This window comes from Hyla sarda, chromosome 5 (assembly GCF_029499605.1).
Source record: "Hyla sarda isolate aHylSar1 chromosome 5, aHylSar1.hap1, whole genome shotgun sequence".
NCBI lineage: Eukaryota > Metazoa > Chordata > Amphibia > Anura > Hylidae > Hyla > Hyla sarda.
This window is the reverse complement of record NC_079193.1, coordinates 262,571,702-262,586,530: the sequence shown is the minus strand read 5'-3', so window position 1 is coordinate 262,586,530 and position 14,829 is coordinate 262,571,702.

The following is a 14,829-nucleotide window of genomic DNA, read 5'->3' as shown; positions in this document are numbered from 1 at the left end:
TAAAGCATATCTAAAAAAAGCCTGGCTTATCTATTACTACAGATAAGCTTTCTCGGCAGTTTATTAATGGTTTAGATACATACAATTAATATGCCTGGTGATAAAAAAATAAAAATAAAAAAAAATTATGTATGACTATTAATGTTGTAATGGCACAAAAAAACAAAACAGCACCACGATCTTATTAAATTAAAGATCAAAAATCATTGATTGTAACAAATGTGTATTTCTTAAAAATAAAATGGGCACCTGTAAATGGGTAAATCACTTTTTAAGAGCACTGCAGTGAAAAGGGAATCATTTTTTTAAAATGAAAATGACTTTATCTCTCATGTATTTAGCCTGTGCCAATCACTGTAAGATTTTTCTTAAAATTTTACATAAAATCCCAGCTTGCATGCTATGTTTCCAGTAGTTATCTGACAAGATTTCTGTTCAACAAAATTGAATGGAAACAAAATATACACTACTTTTCACAGCAACCTAAACTTTCCAAAGCAATCACTGCTTCAATTTAAAGAATTTACAGACACACATGCTGCACCACCACTGGCAGGAACAAAACCATGTTTGTAAGTTTATAAATTGCATTTTAAAAGGAGAGACAAATCTACAGCTAGAAATGTAAGATAGGTAGGGTTAGGATGGGGAAATCATTTTTCAATACTTCAATAAATATTCAAGAACATTAGAAAACCATTAAAGGGGTACTCTGGTGTAAAACTTTTTTTTAAATCCACTGGTGCCAGAAAGTTAAACAGATTTGTAAATTACTTCTATTAAGAATTCTTAATCCTTTCAGTACTTATTAGCGGCTGTATACTTTTCTTTTGGGATATCTTTTCCGTCACGAACACAGTGCTCTCTGCTGACACCTCTGTCCATTTTAGGAATTGTCCAGAGCAGTATATGCTTGCTATGGGGATTTGCTCCTGCTCTGGACAGTTCCTGACATGGACAGAGGTGTCAACAGAGAGCACTGCGGTTGTGACAGAAAAGGAATCCAAAAAGAAAAGAATTTCCTCTGTAGTATACAGCTGCTAATAAGTACTGGAAGGATTAAGATTTTTTTAATAGAAGTCATTTACAAATCTGTTTAACTTTCTGGCATCAGTTGATAAAAAAAAAAGTTTTCTACAAGAGTATTAACTGTATAACCCAGTGTTCAATCAAAAGTCTTCAATGCTTTAGAACTAAAAATGTAAAACTGGGCACAACTTTATTTTATAAATGATTTTCCTGGACACACATTAGACTATTAATCTAAGGAATATAGTAGCTGCAAACCAATTTTAAGTAACAGAGCAAATCTCTTTGTGATATAAGATTAAAAAAAACTGGCCTTGGTTGTAAAAGCATGAAAAAGTGACATAGTGTTCCCTTAATTTTTTTAATGAAGGCCTAAGATAATACATCCTAGATCTGAATGAATGAACTAATCGTATAAAATACTTTCATCTTTACATAGTTGAATGTGTTGACAACAAAATCACACAAAAATGATCAATGGAAATCAAATTTATCAACCCATGGAGGTCTGGATATGGAGTCACACTCAAAATCAAAGTGGAAAACCACACTACAGGCTGATCCAACTTTGATGTAATGTCCTTAAAACAAGTCAAAATGAGGCTCAGTAGTGTGTGTGGCCTCCACGTGCCCGTATAACCTCCCTACAATGCCTGGGCATGCTCCTGATGAGGTGGCGGATGGTCTCCTGAGGGATGTCCTCCAAGAACTGGACAAAAGCATCCGCCAACTCCTGGACAGTCTGTGGTGCAACATGGCATTGGTGGATGGAGCAAGATTTGATGTCCCAGATGTGTTCAGTCGGATTCAGGTCTGGGGAATGGGCGGGCCAGTCCACAGCATCAATGCCTTCCTCTTGCAGGATCTGCTGACACACTCCAGCCACATGAGGTCTAGCATTGTCTTGCATTAGGAGGAACCCAGGGCCAACCGCACAAGCATATGGTCTCAAAAGGGGTCTGAGGATCTCATCTCGGTACCTAATGGCAGTATGGCTACCTCTGGCAAGCACAGGGAGGGCTGTGCAGCCCCCCCCCCCAAAGAAATGCCACCCCACACCATTACTGACCCAACGCCAAACCGGTCATGTTGGAGGATGTAGCAGGCAGCAGAACGTTCTCCTTGGCGCCTCAGTATTCAAAAGTGACCATAACATCAGCCAGGAAGCATAGGAACACAGTGGTCTGTGGTCACCACCTGCAGAACCACTCCTTTATTGGGGGTGTCTTGCTAATTGCCTATAATTTCCACCTGTTGTCTGTTCCATTTGCACAACAGCATGTGAAATTGATTGTCAATCAGTGTTGCTTCCTGAGTGGACAGTGTGATTTCACAGAAGTGTGATTGACTTGGAGTTACATGGTGTTGTTTAAGTGTTGTTTAAGGAGCTGTTGAATTTTCTATTTTGAATCTGTCAAGTTTTTTTTATCACTATTATAAATCTACCGTAAAAAGAAGAGCTAGAGTCAGTATTTTATTCACTGTTGCACTGTTTCCCAACCTTTTTCGGCTGGGGTAATCCTTCGGAAAAAAAAAATAAATAAATTCGGGGAACCCCTACCAAAGTTGACGAGCAAAAAAAAAAAAAGAAAGCCGCAATGTACAACATCAATTTATCTGTGGGTATGTAGATTACAGCAACTCACACGTAACGTCTTCTAAAATCCGCATTGTTTCCTTTTCTTCTCCATCTGGTCAGCACCAGATAGGTCTGCAGGGTGCAGGGTGACAGAGGGGTGTAGAAGAGTGTACATGGGTGACAGAGGGGTGTAGAAGAGTGTACATGGGTGACAAGGGGGGTGTAGGGGTTAAAGAGGGGTGGACAGGAGTGACAAGGTGGTAACAGAGGGGTGGACAGAGGTGACAAAGGGACAGAGGGATGAATAGTGGGGGTTGGACATTGGTGATAGGGGGGTAGATTGGGGGGTTGTCAGAGGGGGGGGGGTGAACATGGGTGACAAGGGCGGACAAGGTGGACATGGATGACAGGAAAGAGGACAAGGGTGAAAGTGGGTAACAGAGGAGTGACAAAGGGCGGTGGACAGTTGTGACAGAGGGGAGAGGGTGCACTACCTTAATTAAGCTGAGCCATCCTTCTGCGTGGGAGCCGGGTAAGATCAGGCCGGCCGGGAACAATCCGGTGCACTATAACCATTTAACCCCTCCCGGCCTGCGTATATGGCTGGAGGCTGCATGTCTGTGGGGGAACACTGCCTACATCAGTGGTCTTCAACCTGTGGACCTCCAGATGTTGCAAAACTACAACTCCCAGCATGCCCAGACAGCCGTTGGCTGTCCTGGCATGCTGGGAGTTGTAGTTTTGCAACATCTGGAGGTCCGCAGGTTGAAGACCACTGCCTGCCTAATGTGGGGGAACACTGTCTGCCTAATGTGGGGGAACTCTGCCTGCCTAATGTGGGGGGGGACACTGCCTTCTTAATGTGGGGGAACTCTGCCTGCCTAATGTGGGGGAACATTGCCTGCCTAATGTGGGGGAACACTGCCATTGTTGCGAAAATGACACTTACCAAGGTAAAGCCGCGCATTTCTGACCTGGTCTCTGAAAGACAACAGCAGAAGTCACACTGATTTGCAGTAAATATTCATTATGTTTTTGTGTGAAAATCATGTTTTCATGGTTTTGTTCTTTGTTCTTAATGGTTTTGTTGATTTTGGGCACCTATGTATAAATGTATAGATTAATATATACCTCCTATGTTTTGAATTTGAAAAAATCATATTTTATTTTTCCAACTAAGAGGGGTTCGGTGAATGCGCATATGAAACTGGCGGGGTTCAGCACCTCCAACAAGGTTAAGAACCACTGCTTTAGGTGTTTCACAGGAATAGCAGCAAAGTGAAGGAGAAAATTATAAATCTTCATTTTTTACACTCGCATGTTCTTGTAGACCCAGTTTTTTAATTTTTATAAGGGGTAAAAGGAGAGAAATCTTTCTAAAATTTGTAACCCAATTTCTCTCGAGTAAGGAAATACCTCATATGTGTATGTCAAGTGCTCTGTGGGTGCACTAGAGGGCTCAGAAGGGAAGGAGCGACAACAGGATTTTGGCGAGTGAGTTTTTCTGAAATGTTTTTTGGGGGGGCATGTCACATTTAGGAAGCCCCTATGGAGCAGAAAAAAAAAACCACATGGCATACTATTGTAACTACATCCCTCAAGGAACGTAACAAGGGGTACAGTGAGCCTTAACATCCCACAGGTGTTTTGACGACTTTTCGTTAAAGTCGGATGTGTAAATGAATTTTTTTTTCACTAAAATGCAGATTTTTCCCCAAATTTAACATTTTTACAAGGGGTAATAGGAGAAAATGCCCCCCATAGTTTGTAACCCCATTTCTTCTGAGTATGGAAATACCCCATGTGTGGACGTCAAGTGCTCTGCTGGCACACTACAATGCTCAGAAGAGAAGGAGCGCCATTGGGCTTTTGGAGAGAGAATTTGGTTGGAATAGAAGTCGGGGGGCCATGTGCGTTTACAAAGCCCCATAGTGCCAAAACAGTTGACCCCCCCCCCCCCACATGGGACCCCATTTTGGAAACTACACCCCTCACAGAATTCAATAAGGGGCGCAATGAGCATTTACACCCCACTGGGACGTACCAAAGCCGTCCCTTTGGTGGGAAGATCCACTGCCGCCTGCAACACCTTACACTCTGGTTGGAGCCTTGATGAGAAGGTCATCCAGATAGGGTATCACCGAGATGCCTCTCGACCGTAACAGGCCCATCACTGGCGCAAGGACCTTCGTAAAGACCCGAGGAGCCGTGACTAGACCGAAGGGGAAAGCAACAAATTGAAAGTGCCCCTTCGAAACCGCAAAGCGGATGTACCGAAGATGGCACGGAAATATTGGCACATGGAGGTAGGCATCTTTGATGTCCACTGAGGAGAGGAAGTTCCCCTGTTCCAGGGACGCCACCACCGAGCGGAGAGATTCCATCCGGAAGTGGCGGATGACAAGATGACGGTTGAGATGCTTGAGGTCTAGGATAGGTCGTACAGAACCGTCCTTCTTGGGGACCACAAAGAGATTTGAATAGAAACCCAGAAAAAGTTCCTCTAGGGGGACGGGAAAGAGAACAATCACCCCCTGGAGAAGCAGCGACTGGAGAGCCGCACAAAATTGCTTCGCCAGGGGAGGAGACCGGGGGGCCCGGGATCGAAAAAAGTGATCCCTCGGGAGGGAGGCAAGTTCGATTCGGTAACCGTTGGACACCACGTCCCTGACCCAAGAGTCCTGAATGTGTGAGGACCAGATGTCTCGGAAAAAGAAAACACGACCTCCCACCCGCAAAGAAATCGCGGGTGGAGGCCTTACTTCATGCAGAAGTGGGTTTGCGGTTGCCCGATCTGGGCGCAAAACGGCCAGAGCGGTTGGAGTCCAACTTCCAAGGCGGGCATGCCCGGATCGAGGGAGCCTTCTTGTCCCTCGAGGGCGCCTGCCCAGACCTTTTCTTGGAGCCAGAGGTTCGAAAGGACCGAAAGGAAAAAGACTCCTTTTGGGAAGTAGGGCGAGCCTTATTTTGAGGTAAAAAGGAACTCTTACCTCACGTTGTCTCGGAGATAATCACATCAAGGCGTTTGCCAAAAAGACCACCACCCGTAAAGGAAAGCTCAGATAGAGACCTTTTGGAAGCGGCATCCGCATTCCAAGCTTTAAGCTACATAGAGCGGCGGAGGGCTGCCAGGAGACCCACAGCAAAGGCATAACAACGGGCTGCCTGCATGGAAGCTGCGCACAGAAAGTCACCAGCCTTAGCGCAACGGAGAGCCAGAGCAGACAGATCCTCTGGGGGGAGGGATCCTACTAAAATATCCTGATGGAACTGTTGACACCACTCCGACAGGGCCTTGGACACCCATGTTGAGGCGAAGATGGGAAGAAGAGAAGAGCCAGCTGCTTCAGTAGCGAACTTCGCTAAAGATTCTACCTTTTTGTCCACGGGATCCTTGAAGGCAGCGGCATCTGCCAGAGGCAGTGTAGCCGCCTTTGAGATCCGGGAGATTGGTGGGTCCACAGAGAGAGGGGAAGCCACCTTAGCGACAAAGTCTTTGTCAAATGGATAACATTCTTGAATTGTCTTGACTCCCGGGAATCTCTTGTCTGGATGTTTCCATGCAGATTCCAGAATGTCGTCAAAGTCAGCGTGAGAGCTGAACCTTTGAGGTGCTGGCTTAGCACGATGAAAGGATACTCCCGGATTGATATCCGAAGATCCTGGGTCCTCCAAGTGAAAGGTGTCTCTTATGACTGTCACCAATGAGTTAACCATAGCAATTGAGTCCGAGCGGTCCACTGGGTCAGATGCCAGTTCGGAAGCCTCGTCCACTGGTTCACCAGGGGAATGTGAATGAGTAGCGGCAGTCCTGGAGGGGGGCAATCCAGACCGGGTACGCAGCTCTGGCGTGGCGAGAACGTCCTCTGGAGGAGCGACGTTTGTGCCCAGATGATGGGGGGGCGGGACCCAGGAGGGGAACGCCCACGTCTATCCGAAGACTCAGTGGAAGTCAGACGAGGCACCCCTAGCACGCTTGTGAGAGCGTGAAGTATGAGGAGACGAAGAGCGGGCCCTCTCAGAGGTCCTGCGCAGGGATGACCCCTTCAAAGCGGACACCATCTCGCGGGAGGCACCGAAGGGGCATCAGGGGACTGGGGGAGCAGAGGGGCAGGCAAAGCAAGCGGGCTCAGCGGAGCCGGGCATCTTGGTATTACAGTGCTTACAGGTATAGTAGGTCACTAAATACACAGGTTACTGTTTAGAGGGATGAACAGCCCTGGGTACAGACATAATGGGGTAAAAAAGAGAAGACAGGCACTTTCTCACTCAGATCTGTGTCCCCTTCTCAGCTGCAGAGAGGAGAACCTGCTCCGTGCAGCCAGCTAGGCTGAAAAAGGCCAGCCAATAGAGAGGGAGAGGCGTGCCTGAAGCAAGGCACGTAGTAATTGACCCCTACACACAGAAAATCGCGCCCACGGCGCTGATTGGGCGCTGCTTCATGCCTCTGAGAGCTCCCCCGCCCAGTGGGCAGAGGTACAGCCGCTGAGGAAGAACTGTCATGGCGCCTGCTCCTTGTCCAGAGCGTCCCAGGGGAACGGAGCGGGCAGCCAGAGTGCCGGCAGAGGGTGCCGGCGAAGTGAAAGTAAAAAGAAAGCCGGCGCTGAAGCACCCAGCTCATAACAGCGCCGCGGCTGCAGACGCGTATAAGGCGCTGTAAGATATGCCAGAAGCCGGCGCTGAGAGCGCTGGAGCCGAAGAAGCGCCGCGGCTGACAGTTGCATATAAGGCGCTGATTAGTGGCCAAAACACACACACACACAAAGGATTTTCATAAAACATGTGCCTTTATAAAAACATGCCCCATTAGTGTAATTGCTCCCCCAGCATAGTGCAGCCCCTGTTAAACAAGCCCCAAAAGCTGAGGGTGGGCCAAAACAGGGGGGTCTCCAGAGGTTGCAAGGCTGTACCTGTGGAAAAAAGTACTTACCTCAGTCAGAAGAACTTGCCTAATGGAGTCTTCAGTGAAGTCTTCAGTCAGCTTATGGTCCCTGCATCACGCCTGGCTGCTATGCGCGAGCGATGCGAGCAGAGACATAGGGGGACCTGGACCGATGAGGTACCACCCTGGCGCTGACCGTTGGCGAGAGGGGGTTAACAGCGCATATACGCAATGTCCGTGCCCCCTTACTCGCAATGGGAAACAGTGAACCGCAGTTCCTGAGTCCCCACCTGAAAACAGAAAGAAAAAAACAATAAAAAAAAACTAACACGTCCCTATACTAGGAAAACAAAAAAAACAGAATACCAGGTCTGGAGCAAACCAGACCCATCCACCTCCTTCAGACACTAAGCTTTAACTGACTAGCGGGTATATCCTGCTGGGAGGAGCTGACTTTTTTATTACCATAGTGTCACACCTCCTAGAGACAGCAAGATACACCCACGGTCTGTGTCCCCCAATGGATCCAATTTGTAACTCAATTTCTCCCGAGTATGGAGATGCCCTATATGTGGACCTTAACTGTTTCCTTGAATTACGACAGGGCTCCAAAGTGAGAGCGCGCCATGCGCATGAGGACTACATAGGGATTGCATAGGGGTGGACGTGGGGGTATTCTACGCCAGTGATTCCCAAACAGGGTGCCTCCAGCTGTTGCTAAACTCCCAGCATGCCTGGACAGTCAGTGGCTTTGCAACAGCTGGAGGTTCCGTTTTGGAAACACTGCCGTACGATGTTTCTCATTTTTATTTGGGGGGGGGGGGGGGGCAGTGTAAGGGGGTGTATATGTAGTGTTTTACCCTTTATTATGTGTTAGTGTAGTGTTTTTAGGGTACATTCGCACTGGCAGGGGTTTACGTTGCCACAGCTCAAACTTGAAGCAGGAAACTCACTGTAAACCTGCCGTGTGAATGTACCCTGTAAAAACCGCCAGCTGTTGCAAAACTGCAACTCCCAGCATGCACTGACAGACTGTGCATGCTGGGAGTTGTACTTTTGCAACAGCTGGAGGCACACTGGTTGGAAAACCTTCAGTTAGGTTCTATTACCTAACTCAGTATGTTCCAACCAGTGTGCCTCCAGCTGTTGCAAAACTACAACTCCCAGCATGTACTGATCGCCAAAGGGCATGCTGGGAGATGTAGTTATACAACAGCTGAAGGTACGCAACTACAAATCCCAGCATGGCGAGACAGCCGTTTGCTGTTCGTGCATGCTGGGAGTTGTAGTTTTGCAAGATTTAGAGAGACACGGTTTAGAAACCATCGCACAGTTATCTCCAAACTGTGGCCCTCCAGATGTTGCAAAACTACAAATCTCAGCATTCCTAGACAGCAAACTGCTGTGTGGGCATGCTGGGAGTTGTAGATTTGCAAGATCTAGAGGGCCATAGTTTAGAGACCACTGCACAGTGATCTACAAATTGTAGCCCTTCAGCTGTTGCAAAATCACAAATCCCAGCATGCCCACACAGCAGTTCGCTGTCTGGGCATTCTGGAATTTGTAGTTTTGCAACACCTGGAGGGCTACAGTTGAGAAACCACTGTATAGTGGTCTCCAAACTGTAGCCCTCCAGATGTTGCTAGGCAACTCACCGGCTTCCGTAGGATCGCTGCACGCCGCACCAGGGCGGAGAGAGGATCGCCGCCCACCGCCGATCACCGGTAAGGGAAGTCCACCGCCGCCGGACAGTTCCCCGTTCTGCCTAGATTACTGTCAGTGGGCAGAACAGGGGAACTGAACTTTAACCGATCTGCTATTGGTAGGCCGCCAATAGCAGGGATAAGAGGGGTGGAACTCCTGCCACCTAGCACCCCCGATCCCCCTTATTTTCCAGGTTACCAGGTAACTGGAGACCCGTTTTACCTGGAATCGGCACAGATTGCCAGTCTGAATTGACCTACGATTTGCGGAGATCGACGGCATGGGGGGGGGGGGGTTGTTCTGTTTGATAACAGCAGCCGTCCCGATCACCCTGCCCGGTGACGTGGCGATCTCGAAATACCACACCGTAAATATACAGCGCTGTGCGTTAAGATGCACTAAGTAGCGCCGTACATTTACGGTGCTTGTCCTTAACCCCTTAAGGACCCTTGACGTATGTGTACGTCATGACAACCCGGTGCTTAAGGACCCCATAACGTACGTGTACGTAATGGAGAATTCCGGCCCACGCCGTGCGCCAGGCAGGGATCGGACCTGGATGCCTGCTGAAATCATTCAGCAGGCATCCAGTGCAAACGCCCAGGTGGGTCATCAGACCCCCCATGTCGGCACATCGCAAGTGAATTCACACTTGTGATTTGCGCGATTCCGGGTCATTACAGGTCTATGGTGACCCGGGATATATGGGGGATCGCGGTTGTTTAAGACACCTACGATCCCCCTGAAGGGATAGGAGCGAGGTGGCAGGGGTACCACCCCTCCTATCCCTGCTATTGGTCGCCAGAAGCGACAACCAATAGCAGATCGGGGGCGGGAGGGGGGTTAACTTTCGTTTTCCCCGTCCTGCCCACCCACAATAGGTGGGGAAGGATGGGGAAAAACTACAGGGACCGGCGCCGAAGATCCACTTACCCATCCGGAGGCAGCAGGCGACGGAGATCGGCGGGCGACGATGTCATGCGGCTGGATCCTATGGAAGCAGGTGAGTTGCCTAGCAACATCTGGAGGGTACAGTTTGAGACCACTATACAGTGGTCTAACTGTAGCCCTCCAGATGTTGCAAAACTACAACTCCTAGCATGCCTAGACAGCTGTTTGGAATATGTAGTTTTGCAATAGCTGGAGGGCTACAGTTTGAGACCACTATACAGTGGTCTCTAACTGTATCCCTCCAGATCTTGCAAAACTACAACTCCTAGCATGCCCAAACAGCTGTTTGCTGTCTGGGCATGCTGGGATTTGTAGTTTTGCAACATCTGGAGGGCCACAGATTGGAGATCACTTTGCAGTGTTCTCTAAAACGCTAGCCCTCCAGATGTTGCAAAACTGCGAATCCCAGCATGCCCAAACAGCTGTCTCGGCATGCTGGGAGTTGTAGTTGCGTACCTCCAGCTGTTGCATAACTACATCTACCAGCATGCCCTTCTGTGATCAGTACATGCTGGGAGTTGTAGTTTTGCAACAGCTGGAGGCACACTGGTTGGAAAATACTGTTAGGTAACAGAACCTAACTGAAGGTTTTCCAACCAGTGTGCCTCCAGCTGTTGCAAAAATAAAACTCCCAGGATGTGCGGACTGTAAGTACATGCTGGGAGTTGTAGTTTTGAAACAGCTGGAGGTTTGCCCACCCCCCCATGTGAACATACTGGGTACATTCACACAGGCAGGTTTACAGTAAGTTTCCTGCTTCAAGTTTGGGCTGCGGCAAATTTTTCGCCGCAGCTCAAACTCCTAACGGGAAACTCACCGTAACCCGCCAGTGCAAATATACCCTAAAAACACTACACTAACACATAATAAAAGGGTAAAACACTACATAAACACCCCTAACACTGTCCCCCCCCCCCCCCCAATAAAAATGAAAAACGTATCGTACGGCAGTGTTTCCAAAACGGAGCCTTCAGCTGTTGCAAAACAACTCCCAGCATTTCCGGACAGCCATTGACTGTCCAGGCATGCTGGGAATTTAGCAACAGCTGGAGGCACCCTATTTGGGAATCACTGGTGTAGAATACCCCTATGTTCACCCCTATGCAGTCCTCAAATGCGCATGGTGCTCTCTCACTTCGGAGCCCTGTCGTATTTCAAGGAAACAGTTCAGGGCCACATATGGGGTATTTCCGTACTCGGGAGAAATTGCACTACAAATTTTGGGGGGGCTTTTTCAACTTTTACCCCTTATGAAAAGGAAAAGTTGGGGGCTGCACCAGCTTGTTAGTGTAAAAAAAATAAAAAAATGTACACTAACATGCTGGTGTTGCCCCATACTTTTTATTTTCACAAGAGTTAAAAGGAAAAAAAAGGCCCCCTAAAATTTGTAACGCAATTTCTCCTGAGTACGGAAATACCCCATATGTGGGCGTAAAATGCTCTGTGGGTGCACAACAAGGTTCAGGAGTGAGAGTGCACTATGTACATTTGAGGCCTAAATTGGTGATTTGCACAGGGGGTGGCTAATTTTAGAGTGGTTCTGACATAAACGCAAAAAAATACCCACATGTTTGGAAACTACACACCTCACGGAACGTAACAAGGGGTATAGTGAGCCTTAACACCCCACAGGTGTTTAATGAAAATTCTTCAAAGTTGGATAGAAAAATGAAAAAAAAAAAAAATTTTGCACTAAAATGCTGTTGTTACCATAAAAGGAAAAAAAGCCCCCCAAAATTTGTAACCCCATTTCTTCTGAGTAAGAACATACCCCATGTGTGGATGTAAAGTGCTCTGTTGGCGAACTACAATGCTCAGAAGAGAAGGAGCGTCATTGGGCTTTTGAAGAGAAAATTTGTCTGGAATTGAAGGCCACGTGTGTTTACAAAGCCCCCATAGTGCCAGAACAATGGAACCCCCCCCCCCCCACGTGACCTCATTTTGGAAACTACACCCCTCACATATTTAATAAGGGGTACAGTGAGCATTTACGCCCCACAGGTGTCTGACAGATTTTTTGGAACAGTGGTCCGTTAAAATGAAAAATGTAATTTTTCATTTGCACAGTCCACTGTTCCAAAGATCTGTGAAATGCCAGTGGGGTGTAAATACTCACTGCACCCCTTATTAAATTCTGTGAGGGGTGTAGTTTCCAAAATGGGGTCACATGTGGGGGGGTCCACTGTTCTGGCAGCACGGGGGACTTTGTAAACGCACATGGCCCCTGACTTCCATTCCCAAAATTTTTTTCCCAAAAGCTCAATGGCGCTCCTTCTCTTCTGCGTATAGTAGTGCGCCAGCAGAGCACTTGACGTCCACACCTGGGGTATTTCCATACTCAGAAGAGATGGGGTTATACATTTTGGGGGGCATTTTGTCCTATTATCCCTTGTAAAAAAAAAATATTTGAGGGAAAACTAGCATTTTAGTGAAAAAAAAATAATAATCCTTTACACATCCAACTTTATCGAAAAGTTGTCAAACACCTGTGGGGGTGTTAAGGCACACTGGACCCCTTGTTACATGCCTTGAGGGGTGTAGTTTCCAAAATAGTATGCCATGTGTTTTTTTTTTTGTTTTTTTTTTTCTGTACTGGCACCATAGTGGCTTCCTAAATGGGACATGCCCCCCAAAAACCATTTCAGCAAAATTTGCTTTTCAAAAGCCAAATGTGACTCCTTCTATTCTGAGGATTGTAGAGCGCCCGGCAAAGCATTTTACATCCTAACATGGGGTATTTCCATACTCAGAAATCATTTACACATCCAACTTTAACGAAAAGTTGTCAAACACCTGTGGGGTGTTAAGGATCACTGGACCCCTTGTTACGTGCCTTGAGGGGTGTAGCTTCCAAAATAGTATGCCATGTGTTTTTTTTTTGGACTGTTCTGGCACCATAGGGGCTTCCTAAATGTGACATGCCCCCCAAAAACCATTTCAGGAAAACTCACTCTCCAAAATCCCACTGTCGCTCCTTCCCTTCTGAGCCCTCTACTGCGCCCGCCAAACACTTGACATACACATGAGGCATTTTCTTACTCGAGAGAAATTGGGTTACACATTTTAGGAAGATTTCTCTCCTTTTACCCCTTGTAAAAATTCAATAACTGGGTCTACAAGAACATGGCAGTGTAAAAAATGAAGATTTTGAATTTTCTCCTTCAATTTGCTGCTATTTCTGTGAAACACCTAAAGGGTTAACAAACTTTTTGAATGTCATTTTGAATACTTTGAGGGTTGCAGTTTTTATAATGGGGTAATTTGTGGGGTATTTCTAATATGAAGGCCCTTCAAATCCACTTCAAACAGAACTGGTCCCTGAAAAATTTCGATTTAGAAAATTTGGTGAAAAATTGGAAAATTGCTGCTATACATTGAAGCCCTCTGAGATCTTCCAAAAGTACAAACATGTCAACTTTATGATGCAAATATAAAGTAGACATATTGTATAATGTGAATCAATATATAATTTATTTGGAATATCCATTTTCCTTATAAGCAGAGAGCTTGAAAGTAAAAAAAATTCAGAATTTTCAATTTTCAATTCAAGAAATGATGCGAGTATCGACAACATTTTACCACTAACATTAAGTAGAAAATGTCACGAAAAAACTATCTCAGAATCAGAATGAAAGGTAAAAGCATCCCAGAGTTATTAATGTTTAAAGTGACAGTGGTCAGATGTGCAAAAAAATGGCCGGGTCCTACAGTGAAAATTGGCTGGGTCCTTAAGGGGTTAAAGGGGTACTCCGCCCCTGGCATCTTATCCCCTATCCAAAGGATAGGGGATAAGATGTCAGATCGCCGCGGTCCCGCTGCCGAGGACCCCGGGGATCGCCGCTGCAGCACCCCGCTATCATTACAGTACAGAGCGAGTTCGCTCTGTGCGTAATGACGGACGATACAGGGGCCGGAGCAGCGTGACGTTGCGGCTCCGCCCCTCATGACATCACGGCCCGTCTCCTTAATGCAAGTCTATGGCAGGGGGCGTGACGACCGCCACGCCCCCTACCATAGACTTGTATTGACGGGGGCGGGCCGTGACGCCACGAGGGGCGGAGCCGTGACGTAACGATGCTCCGGCCCCTGTATTGCCCGTCATTACGTGCAGAGTGATCTCGCTCTGCGCAGTAATGATAGCGGGGTGCTGCAGCGGTGATCCCCGGGGTCCCCAGCAGCGGGACCCTGGCGATCTGACATCTTATCCCCTATCCTTTGGATAGGGGATAAGATGTCTAGGGGCGGAGTACCCCTTTAAAGCTTTTCTACAAATCAGTCGTTGTGTAACATTTCAAAACAAAGACTATGAGGGGAGCTAGGTAAAACAATTCTTACATGGCATTCCACTAAAATCAGATGTGTAGAAACAAGTATAATTTACAATGGAATGTGAATCCCTTTTCCTGTAAAGAAAAACAAGGCAATAGCTTTACAGTTATAATTTTCTATTGACTATTGTGTACCTTACATGTAACTAAATCAATAGATGAAATAAAAGAAAACAATTGTTAATAATTTACAGTTTTATTTGAAAATATACAAGGAATTTAGAGCATCTATATCAAAATGAAATCACAGAACATATGCAAAAGTATTCTGCATAAGCATCCTTAATTAGATATGAGACTTGTATACAGTATTACTATGAAAGTTTATGCACAAATTATGAGTTTTCTATAGTACA